A 10610-nucleotide genomic window follows, 5' to 3' on the forward strand; every position below is an offset into this window, starting at 1 on the left:
TTGGCCAGGCTTGGGCTTGAATCGACATCGACTTGGGCCCGTTTGCGTGGAATGTTCATTTTCGGTTCTTTGCTTTGCTTTTTGGATATTGGTGTTCCTTTCTATTTGGATTTTAAATTGCTTTTAATTTGAGTTATAGAACGTTGGCTCGTTTAAGCCAGCATAAATCGGGATTTGAGCTCTTTTATGTATTTATTTTACCATACAATTTACACACTCCATTTGCCGGCCAGAGAACTCGGGCTCTTAGCTCTTTGGCTTTTCTGTGGCAGGTACGCACTTCATTAAGGCATTGTTTGCCAAAGGTGTCGATTGGTCTCTGCTTTTCCCCCATACCAATGCCCATACCCATACCCATACCCATACCCATACCCATACCCATACCCATTCCGAAGGAAAAGCCATATTTGTCATCATAAATATGCTGAGACCAAACAAAAGACTGAGGCCACAAACTTGGTCAGAGCTATGCAGCGCTTTGGAGATTGGAATTGAAAGAATCAAAACGACTGACACCTCGTTTTGTACTTGGCAATTTCTCAATAAACGGCTGCGTGGGCAGATTCTCATCTTGGGCAACTCCTTTCTTAACCCATGGCAGCCCACTCATTAAGGAGACCACCGCGGGAGACAGGCGTACATACGCCGACGTGGTTAGATTAGATCAATACAAGTGCCACCGGCCCCGCAAGTGGATGTGGATCTGCATCTCCTGCATCTGGACTCCAAAAGTGGACCCTGCCCATGGAGATGCGGTTTGTCGATGTGTCTTCGCGATAGGCATTTAAATCTCTGCCGACTGTTCGTGTTTTTCCTCTGCTTTTTTTCCTTTTCGTTTTTCGTTTCATTTTTATTTTTGCCTGCACCTTGAGTAATGTTGGGTTTGTGTGTTGATTTTGCACTCGAATGTGAAACGCAACGCGGCTCAAGTGGAGCATAGCACAAAGTGCTTAAATGTTTTCGATTGTTGCCGCTGGCTGTTTGGTTGTTCTTCGTTTATTCCTTCTTGTGGCCAAAAGAGCAAACAGTAGGCTCTGTCATCCAGTCAGCCGCTCAGTCAGTCAGCCATTCAGTCAGGCAGTCAGGCAGTCCGTCAAGCCGGCCTCGGCTTCTTTATCATTTTGATGAAATCGGTAGGGCAACCTGGGAATGCGTTGCACTTGTAATCTGCTCCTGCTTTGCATGCATCCTCCGTTGGGTGAGTGAATTATGTGGCCGTTCTCCGGCGGCGACTTCGACTGACATGTCTGCGGAAAATGGGCCCATAATGAAGTGTATTTGCCTTGCATTTTTAATCATTACCAGTATTACTGCCATTCCCATTGCGAAGCCTTAACTCGTTGCCACACTCGTTGCCGCCTGCAATTTGCAATTAAAATTCAAATTAATATAATGCACGAACCGAGGCTTTCAAATGTTTCGCTTTTTGTGGCTCACTCGTTAAATGCGCTGCTCCAGTTTGTTTTATTCGTCGCGTACATGCCGCGACTCGAAATCTTTTTAAAATGTTCGAAAAGGCAAAAAAACGAAACGTTGTAAGTGCTTTAGGCCAGAACAAGTTTCCGTTTTTTCGTGGCCGGCTGTAGTGGGCTTTATTTATTTATAAGCCTTATGGTAATCTTGAACTGGCTGCGAGGCGTAGTCACTCCGAATTACCCAGTGCACTAAAAGCTGGCCAAAAGACTTGTCCAGAATGGCAGCTCAAGGTGAGAAGAAACGGAGCCGAGTAATGGAAATTTATTACATTCCGCTGATGTTTGGTAAGGGATGTCAATAAATTCAGCGCTCAGAAGGTCAACTTTAAGGTGAGTTGTGTGGCCTAGGATGGGAAAACATTGTACTTTTTATTCTTTAACAGTTTTCTCTTTGATTGAAAGTTGCAATTTATGTTTGTATATTGCTATATTTTTGTTTACACATTCATTTTTTGGACTGCCTTCCAAAAACATTTATTAGAAAGTTGATAAATTAAGACAAACAATTGATCGGCGAATGGGCTTTAATCCCAAATTAGCATAATCAATCACTTGCCAACCCAGGGATTACTCACTACTCCGTCGAGCTCTTCATTTTCGCATGGCCTAAGCAAATAAATATAATATCTCAAAACACGATTCGAGTGTGGAATGTTGCTCCGATCGCCCCCGTATTAGTCCCTCCTCAGTCCGCTCCCGATCCGCCCCAAAACCGCCCCCGTTTATGTTAAATTTAGCTGTTGCTTTTTGGTTTTTTCCTGCCTTCATTTACAAAATCTGTGCGTGCTTTGGCTTGTTTCAGGCCACGCAAAAGGTAAATACATTTTACATTTTATTTACCCCTTCGTTTGGGGCTCATTTTTCTTCCATTTGGTGGACACACGAAAAAGAGAAACGCATTTGACACATTTTGCATTTTAAACATCGACAATTGCCGCCAAGTGTTTGTTGTGTAAACAGGCGAAGGAAAACCTAAGACCTAAGACCAAACTCCGATGCAAACAAAAGCCAGCCGAGCCAAGGTGAGGATTTAAATCTCTGGCTTGTTAGCTTGTGGATGCTGGGCACGTGATGCGTCAGATGCGGAGATTCATCACAAGCGAGTCACAAAAGAAGGGCGTTGACAAGTGAAAAGTTCGAATGCAGATTCTGATTTATGCGGCATGTGCGTGTTGGCCATTTGCCTGGTCCTCTGTTTGAAGTATTTGTTAATCAATTAGTCATAATTTACGGCTCAGCCATAATCAGTGGACGGAAGGCAATGAACTGGGCTCTTGCACTTGTTGCATCGTCTCCTCTTTCTGGAGATACAAAACGATCTCGGTCTGTCCTCGCGTCTGTGTGGCAAAAACACATTTGCCACAACGCTAATGATGCATTGTGGCTTGCATGTGTTGGCCCCCCTCTCGCTTGTCCCCCTCTGTTGGCCCTCTTGGGCTGCAGAAACAACTTAAGCGTTTAACACGATCTTCAATTTGCGCGGAGCAAAATATAAGAAATAAGGCAGCAAAAAATGAAACACCCAAAGAAAGGAGAGGAAGAAAACACAGTGTATCGTCGAGACCAAATGCAATGAGGACGCAAAGAGCTGCTGAAAAAAAATCGTGCAGGGCAGCGCCAATTGGCATATAGCCACAGTGAACACTGCTACAGGTTGACATGTCAAAACAAATTAAGCCAGTAAATACTACATGAGCTCAAACACATTTTAAAACAATGAACAACTTATACTTAAATATAAATATTGTTTTAAAATTAAATACTTATTTAATTTACAAAAATTATAATTTAATTTAAAGAAGATCCTATAAATAATATTAATCGAATTTAAAGATAAGCAATTATAATTATTTGTTTCTAAAACCCAATATCAAACAGTATTCACTGTATGTGTGTGACTGGCGATGCACCAGCTATATAAGCAATGCCTCATGCTGTGTCGTAATCGCGAGTTCGTTGCCTAAGTCTTTCGTTTTGCCTGCCACTAAATATATCATCGATGCGCCCGCACTCCGTCCCGCTACCGCCCGCGCTTCTCGCCGAGATTGCGGCTTTAAAAATATGTTGAGTTAAGCTAAACGATGCAGCAACGGCAACCGCAGCCCCAGAAGGAGCACTCGCCGGGGGATGAGGGGCGGGAAGGGAGTGAATCGCATGTATACGCCCATCAATGCTGCCACCGCAGTGGCAGGTTGAAATGTTGCGCCAAGTCCGCGAACTGGGCACGAAAGCGAAAAGGAAACACAAGGATTTTTATGCCAGCTCGGCACCCTTTGCTGTACTCCCCCCCTCCCCCTCTCAACCCTTGATCCCCCTTTTCTTTTCTGCCCATCGAAATCCAACTTGGACTGCAACTCCGACTGTGGCAATCGAATCGCGTACTTTGTGCTGTTCTACACGCATACAACAGCAACAGTAACAGCAACAACAACAAATGTAAGAACGGCTACAGGTAAGCCGCACTGCAGCAATGAAATGCAGGTGCTTATGGCCTCCGTTTGGGCCAACCTTCGCTGCTCCTTTGGGCACTTTGTATGCCTCAGAGAGAGTCTTGTACGAAATTAACTACAAACAGCAGTACAAAATATTTTAATTAAAAATTCCTAATCGTGTGCGAAGCATTTTTTATCTGATTTCAGTTCGTCCTCCTCCACCACCACCACCGCCACCACCACCACCGCCACCGCCATCCACTGAACGGGCCAAACGGGCTAAAAATGTATTAATAAGAAAAACGCCAAAGGTTTGCGTGTGTGGAGGCAAAGTCCCTGCCCCTCGTCCCCTCCTCCGTCTTAACCCATCTCATCAGGTGATCTTTCCTGGCTGCTGGCCGGGTCCCAGACGTATAATAAATTGCATTTGCCTACCAGCGGAGATGCAGATATGAACTTGGCATGGAGTCTTCGGCGAGTTGGATTGCATGCAACTGCACAGACGACGACTCGCCAGATATTTTTGCATCTAGATACTTTTGGCAGTAATGTGCGAAAATTTCATTGGGTGTCGAAAAGTTAAGTAGTGCTCGCTGCCGCTGTCTTGGCCATGTGGATTTGTATGTAACTGTGGCTGTGGCTGTGGCTGTGGCTGTGGCTCTTTGCGAGCCATCTTTGGGCCTCATTCTTGCCTTTTCCTCTGTCTCTTGCAAATCTCGGGGTTGCCGTGGCATATTGTCTCGCCCCAATCTTCGAGCGCTGCCGTTTACATTTAATGTGAGAACTAAACATTTGGCTTTTGAGCCTTCAATTTGTATTAAGTTGTTTGCATCCTCGCCATCCGTTCGCCACTGCCGCCGACTCGTCAACGCGGATGGGGAAAACTATTTTCGCAGTCAACCGACGACTGCAAACTGCTGCTCGCTGCTCGGAACCGGGGAAAATTGCTGCGTTTGAGCCAAACGACTGTTATCAATTTCGCCTGGCTAATTGGTTTCAAATTTATGGACCCGTAATTGATATTTATGTTTGTCCTCGCTCCGCGATGCGTTGTCAAACGGTTGAAGTTGGAGTTGGAGCTGGGAGGATAGAAGGATCGGAAGGCATGCCTGCGTAATTGGTCAAGGTACTTTGCTATAAATCCTCGGCTGGCATTTACTACATTGGCTTAGCGGCGACAGACCTCCGTAGATTGCGGCCAGAGACCAGAGGCTGGGGATCCGGACCCCAGAGACAATTTAGGCGTCTATTCAAGTATCTGTGAAGGAACGGTTATTAAAGTGCCAGCAATGAAAGAGATAAGTAAGGCTGCGCTGGACAAGTTTTTAGAATTTTCCTTCAATCGCTTTGAAGAAGAATTTAAAAAAATGGGGAAATATATTTGGTGCGAAAGACTAGCTAATTACTCGAGGCTAGCTCTTCTCAAGGTCAATTTTTGTTTCACCATCTGGACACTGATAAATGTGCTAAGCATGGGTGTAGTCAAAAATTTAAAAAGGAAATTGGGAAAAAAAATGTAGTGTGGGTATCTTAACAAAATATTTTGTTAAGATTCTACAATTGTTATTTTAGTAACATATTTCAAAATATGCACTTAAAATATTTCCAATATTTACTAGATTTATATACAGGGGGTAAAAGAAGTTGAAGTACACTTTGCACTGAAATGTCTCATAAAATATTCGTAAACTTTGTGGGCCCACTGTAAACGCATTGCAATAAGATCATATGTAAGAAAATAACGTTGTTCTGAATTTCTTAGAGCGAACTTTTCAAATTGTTTCGTTTATATTATGACCTCAAAGTGATTTATTTTACAGCTCCTTCTGGAGGGAACGCCTCTGGTCGTCCTAGGAGGCAATTCTGGTTCGCCCGCCTCCTGGCAGCGAATTAGCATGCAGGGCCCGAAAATAAAATTCGTTTTGTTCGAATCTGTTCTCATTTTGTTCGACGGCCGGCACGAACGAACGAAACGTAACGAAAACAAAGAACGCGCTAATTAAAAATGCTAAAAGTTTTAAGCTCTCTGCGAGCCGGGCCGAAATTCCAGCCTCCTTTTCAGCTGTCCATTTCGACTGGAACTGAGTGGAACTCCGGCTGATGGCCAGCTTCCATTCCCAATGCGATCAGAAGTGAATTTCGTTTTTTTTTTTCTGTCCGGTTTTTGTTTTTATTTTTTTGGGATCTTGTTGGAGTAGTAAACACCGCACGGCTGTCGATTTCTGTTTGCTGTCAGTTTGTTGGTGGCGGATGGGGATCAAGGGTTGGGAGGCTCGAGGGTTTTGGGCAACCCTGCCGAGGTCCAACCATTCATCTTTGGCCGGTTCGAAGGGCCTCGTTTTAGGTTTTCGATTTTCGGTTTTCCGTCTTCAGTCTTCGGCTTCGGCTGGTCATTTGTTGGGTTGGCGTGTTGCTTATCCCGACGATTCTGTTTGAAAATTTCCAACGAAATGCTGGAAATGCTGCCGCAAAACAGGACTCAACATGCAGAGTTTTATAGGTATTTTAATTAGTTGAAATTTCTCGGTTGCTACATGGGTCTGGGAACAAGGCGAAAGGCGAAAGGGGAAACGGTTAAGGGACCACCTAGGTAACAAATGTGTTTCCTATGTAAACATAACTTTGGGGCCCAAATGAGCAGCTCGTATTTCTCACACTCCCGCACCAAATTGATTAAAACCTAATGAAGCTTAATAAGCCCGAGAATCCTACATAAATGAAGCGATTACTCTAAAGCAATCTCATTTGAGGATTACGATCTTCCACTGAATGTGGCATTCAATTTTCCAGAAACCACCAAAACTCACCCGAGCAGCGAACTAAAATTAAAACGTCGACTTAAGCCGCGAACGAGAAGGGCGACATTTATCCGGACAGTGACAAGTGTCCAACCCCGGAGATGAGCCGATCCTCTTTGCTTTTGGTTCTGATTTCGGTTTCGGTTTCGGTTTCGGAAAGGCTATTGTTTGTTTAATTGCGGGCAAGTTGGTCCGGGGCGGTGTACACTTGAAAATTGTAACAGCAAAAATGATAAATGATTCGCGCATTTAACCCTCCACTTGCACAGCTGTTGGTTTCCACTTCCACTACCACTACCACTACCACTTCCTCGATGCGATGCGATGCCATGCCAGTGCGTAACATTTGCCGCAAATCAAAGGCAAACCGCTGATGACGCGCCAGTGGCTTAGGTGGTGGTGGTGGTGGTGGTTGAGAGGTGGTGGTGGTGGTGCTTAGGAGGTGGTGGTTTAGGTGGCCCGGCTGCCTTGGGTGCACTTACAGCCACGAAAATGTAATAAAAACGTGCGTCTTCACTTCATGTAAATCATGTCAGGCGGCGGCGAGTAGCGCAAAATATTTACCCTGCACGCAGAAAAAGTTTACATCATTTCCAACTTAACCCTAATAAATAAAAATGTAACTGCACTACTCTTAGAAAAATTTGCTGTTAAAAATATGTAAATATATATTTGAACATTGGTCCTTAGACATCTGTTTCCAATTTAACATTCTTGCTTTGTTAAAATAAAATTGAAATCCAAAATGAAATAAAACTCTTTTCACAAAAATATATTGTTTAAAAATATAAGTGTGAAGACATTTTGTTCGGCTATACAAATAAAAATCTTAAAGTAGACTGCTGGCATCTATGTGAAAAGCATTTCTGGTGCAACAATAAAGTCTATTTTCTTAAGTACACTTATTTTTCTCAGTGTCGTGATGCTGCAGTGCAAGTAACATAGCAGCCGCGGCACAAATGAGGAGCATGGCATGGAGATCATCCTGACCGCAGTGCGATCGCAATCGGTAAATGGAAGGCAAGGTGTCCCATTCGGAACTGGAGAGCTGCAAAGATGGAGTTGCAGTCGTTCCAGGGCGTCTCTGGCCGGCATCTCAGTGGATACCAGGTACTTGGTCTACTGTCTACCGGCGGTGGCGTGAACGTGCAAACATGTTGCACATGAGAGAGGCTGCCGCTAAAGTACTTGTACTTGTCATATTGTTATGGATTTATGGCAAACACGTATAGCGCTATAAAAATGACATATGCACGTGTATGGGTTAAAGTATGGGCTCGATATGAGGTCTCCTTACCTCACCTTAACCCCTTTGCATTCCCCTTCCCTGTCATCGCAATCGCAATCGCAGTCGGTGGGTAACAGTTGCACATGCTGGCGAAAGACATGAGCACGCGCAGCCATCTCGATTACTCGCTTGCGTCGGCGCAATCGAAACCAACCCCCTCCAATCTCTATATCTTTTTAAATATATCTTTTCATCCCCCTACCCATCCCCTCTTCTCCCCCCATCGCCGCCGCTAATTAATCGCCTTTGTTCGTGTCATAATGGGATGCGTTCGAAACATGTTTGCCTTACTGATTTCGCAATTGGATTTGTATTTTGGCAGCGCCTAGGGGTGGATTTCGGGTTAAATGAGGCGTACCTCTATCATTTTCCCCCTCCTCGGGTGAACATGTGTGAGGTTCACAAGTGCCTTGATTTTTTCGGGTAAGGTGGTACAAATTGCAGGGTCAGGTCAGGTGGTCACGTTGATGGATGGTGCGCAGTGAATATTCTGTTCATTGTACATCGAAAAAGTGGTAAGTTTTCAAAGCCTAGGAATAAAAAACTAGGATGTGTTTTCAGAGATATAACTTTAAAAATCCGGAACAAAAATGTAATAGGTCATTCCCCTCTTTAACAGCCAAATAGTGGATAGTATTGGTTTAAGCTAAAGATTCTCATCACAAGCTTCCAAAAAAAAAAAATTATTGACCAAACTTACCATTTTCATTATCATTTCAGTTCAACGAGGTTTGACTTTTCAATATTAGCCCCTTAATTACATTGCTTAAAACTTAAATTTCTTATTAGATAATATTAAAAGCATTGGGAAAATTCCCAAATTTATTTTTCAACTTTATATTCTAATTTATAATGCAAGATTATTTTCCTTCTGCCTTACCACCCTTATTTTGTATATAATTGAAAGTTCAATGGTATTTAGCTTAATAGAGCAAAGTGCTACTTAAGCTACATTTTCATATCTTTAAAGCAAATACTGCAATTGCTTTCGGGGAAACTGCTGCCCCTTTGCTGAACACAGTCCTAATTCCCAGTCTTTTGGCTCAAGTGTTCTTTCAAGTATCTGTAACTTCTCGCTAAAAATATGGTCAATAAATCTCCTGACGCAGCACAGTGCCAATAAAAGCGTTCATAAACAACTAACCTAAGGCAATAAATGATTCTCCGGTGCAAGGGCTGGCCGCAACAATGCAGCAAGCACTAACCACTTACCACTAACCACTAGCCAAAAACCACTAACCGCAATCCGCCACCGATGCACCACAGCAGCAGCAGCAGAAGGGGGAGTAGAAAATAAAAAAGGAAAGAAAAACGAGGAGGCGGAAAAAAACACTTGAAAAATCTGTCATAAAATGTTGAGTGGTGTAAAACCAACTGGTTGAAATTGCCAACATATTTGCCTGTTTGTTTAATGAACTCGCCCAACGGGTCGACAACGCGGCTTTTGAGGGGGTGACGGCGACCCTTCGCCAGAAGAGGGTGGGTTCAACATTTTGATTACTCAATATGTTTGATTTTATGGATTTATGCCACTGCTCTGGATACACTTCTGCAGCTGTTCCATGTGGCAGCAAAAACGAAAAATGAGAAATGAAAAACGATAAACGAAAAACGAAAGCTAATCCCAACAAAGAAATGCCATTAAACCCAAACAAGTGTCCAACAAGCCGCCAACACACAGTGTCCAAAAATTATGAGAGACGCGCACAAAGACACCTGTAAGATGTTGTCTGCTATTAGCTGAAATCAAAACGAAAACAATGTAAGCCACAGTGAGCAAAATAATATCTCTGGGGACTCGTGTCGAGTCTCTGGAGGCTGAAGACTGAAAACTGAAGACTGGGGGTCTGTAGTCTGAAACCCGGTCGTCGCCTTTTAGCCAATTTTGATATAACTGAAAGCGTCAATTATACGTGAAATTTATGATGCCGTGTGAAGAATAACACCAACTTGCAACATATTTGGACAACGATGCCGTTGCCGTTGCCATTGCTGTTGCCGTCTCGGTGGCCCGTACAATTGCCGCTCTGGGGTCTCTTGTCGCAGATATGTACGCTGATAATGGGCATTGTAGTGCACTTCTTTTTTCGTTTTCTTTGCCAAGCCAGAAAAGATGACAAAGGAGCTGGAAGACCGCTGCCCAGTACGCCCACCGTGGAATGGAGGACGGAGAATGGAGGATGGAGACCCAAATGGCCAGGCAGAATAGAGAAGACATTTTGGGCACACACCAAGTCAATTTGTTTTATCTATTGTCGAACAAGAGTCATGTCACAACGGCACAATGAGATTTACTATGTGTTGTTGCAGTTGTTGAGGCAGCAACAGCGACAGCGGCAGCAGCAGCAGCAGCAGCAGCAGCAGCAGCAGCATCAGCATCAGCAGCAGCAGTTGTTGCTGTGGTGGGCAGACAATGGAAAATCAGCAACATGATTCGATATTTAGATATGCGCCTCAAGAAATATGAGCCGCTAACAACAACAACAGCAACAAAGGAGCAACAACAACAAAGATGCTGCCGCTTGTCTTGTTGGCCGCATGTAATTGCCAAGTTTGTTGCTTAAGTCTTTTGTTTTGGCTGCGCTGATAGGCCAAGTTGCATTTAAATTTGATTTAT

The 10610-nt window shown here is 43.8% G+C and overlaps 1 long non-coding RNA gene across 1 annotated transcript; it reads right to left on the reverse strand.

Moving 5' to 3' along the window:
• Positions 1 to 365: 365 nt before the first annotated feature.
• On the reverse strand, positions 366 to 2181 carry LOC128259516 (uncharacterized). The gene is made up of 3 exons (XR_008268055.1): positions 1438 to 2181; positions 1303 to 1359; positions 366 to 1247 (listed from the first exon to the last, which is right to left on the reverse strand). It is a non-coding gene; the product is annotated as an uncharacterized LOC128259516 (long non-coding RNA).
• Between the last annotated feature and the right edge of the window lie 8429 nt (positions 2182 to 10610).

The sequence above is a fragment of the Drosophila gunungcola genome, chromosome 3R (genome assembly GCF_025200985.1).
Source record: "Drosophila gunungcola strain Sukarami chromosome 3R, Dgunungcola_SK_2, whole genome shotgun sequence".
In the NCBI taxonomy this organism is placed as follows: Eukaryota; Metazoa; Arthropoda; class Insecta; order Diptera; family Drosophilidae; genus Drosophila; species Drosophila gunungcola.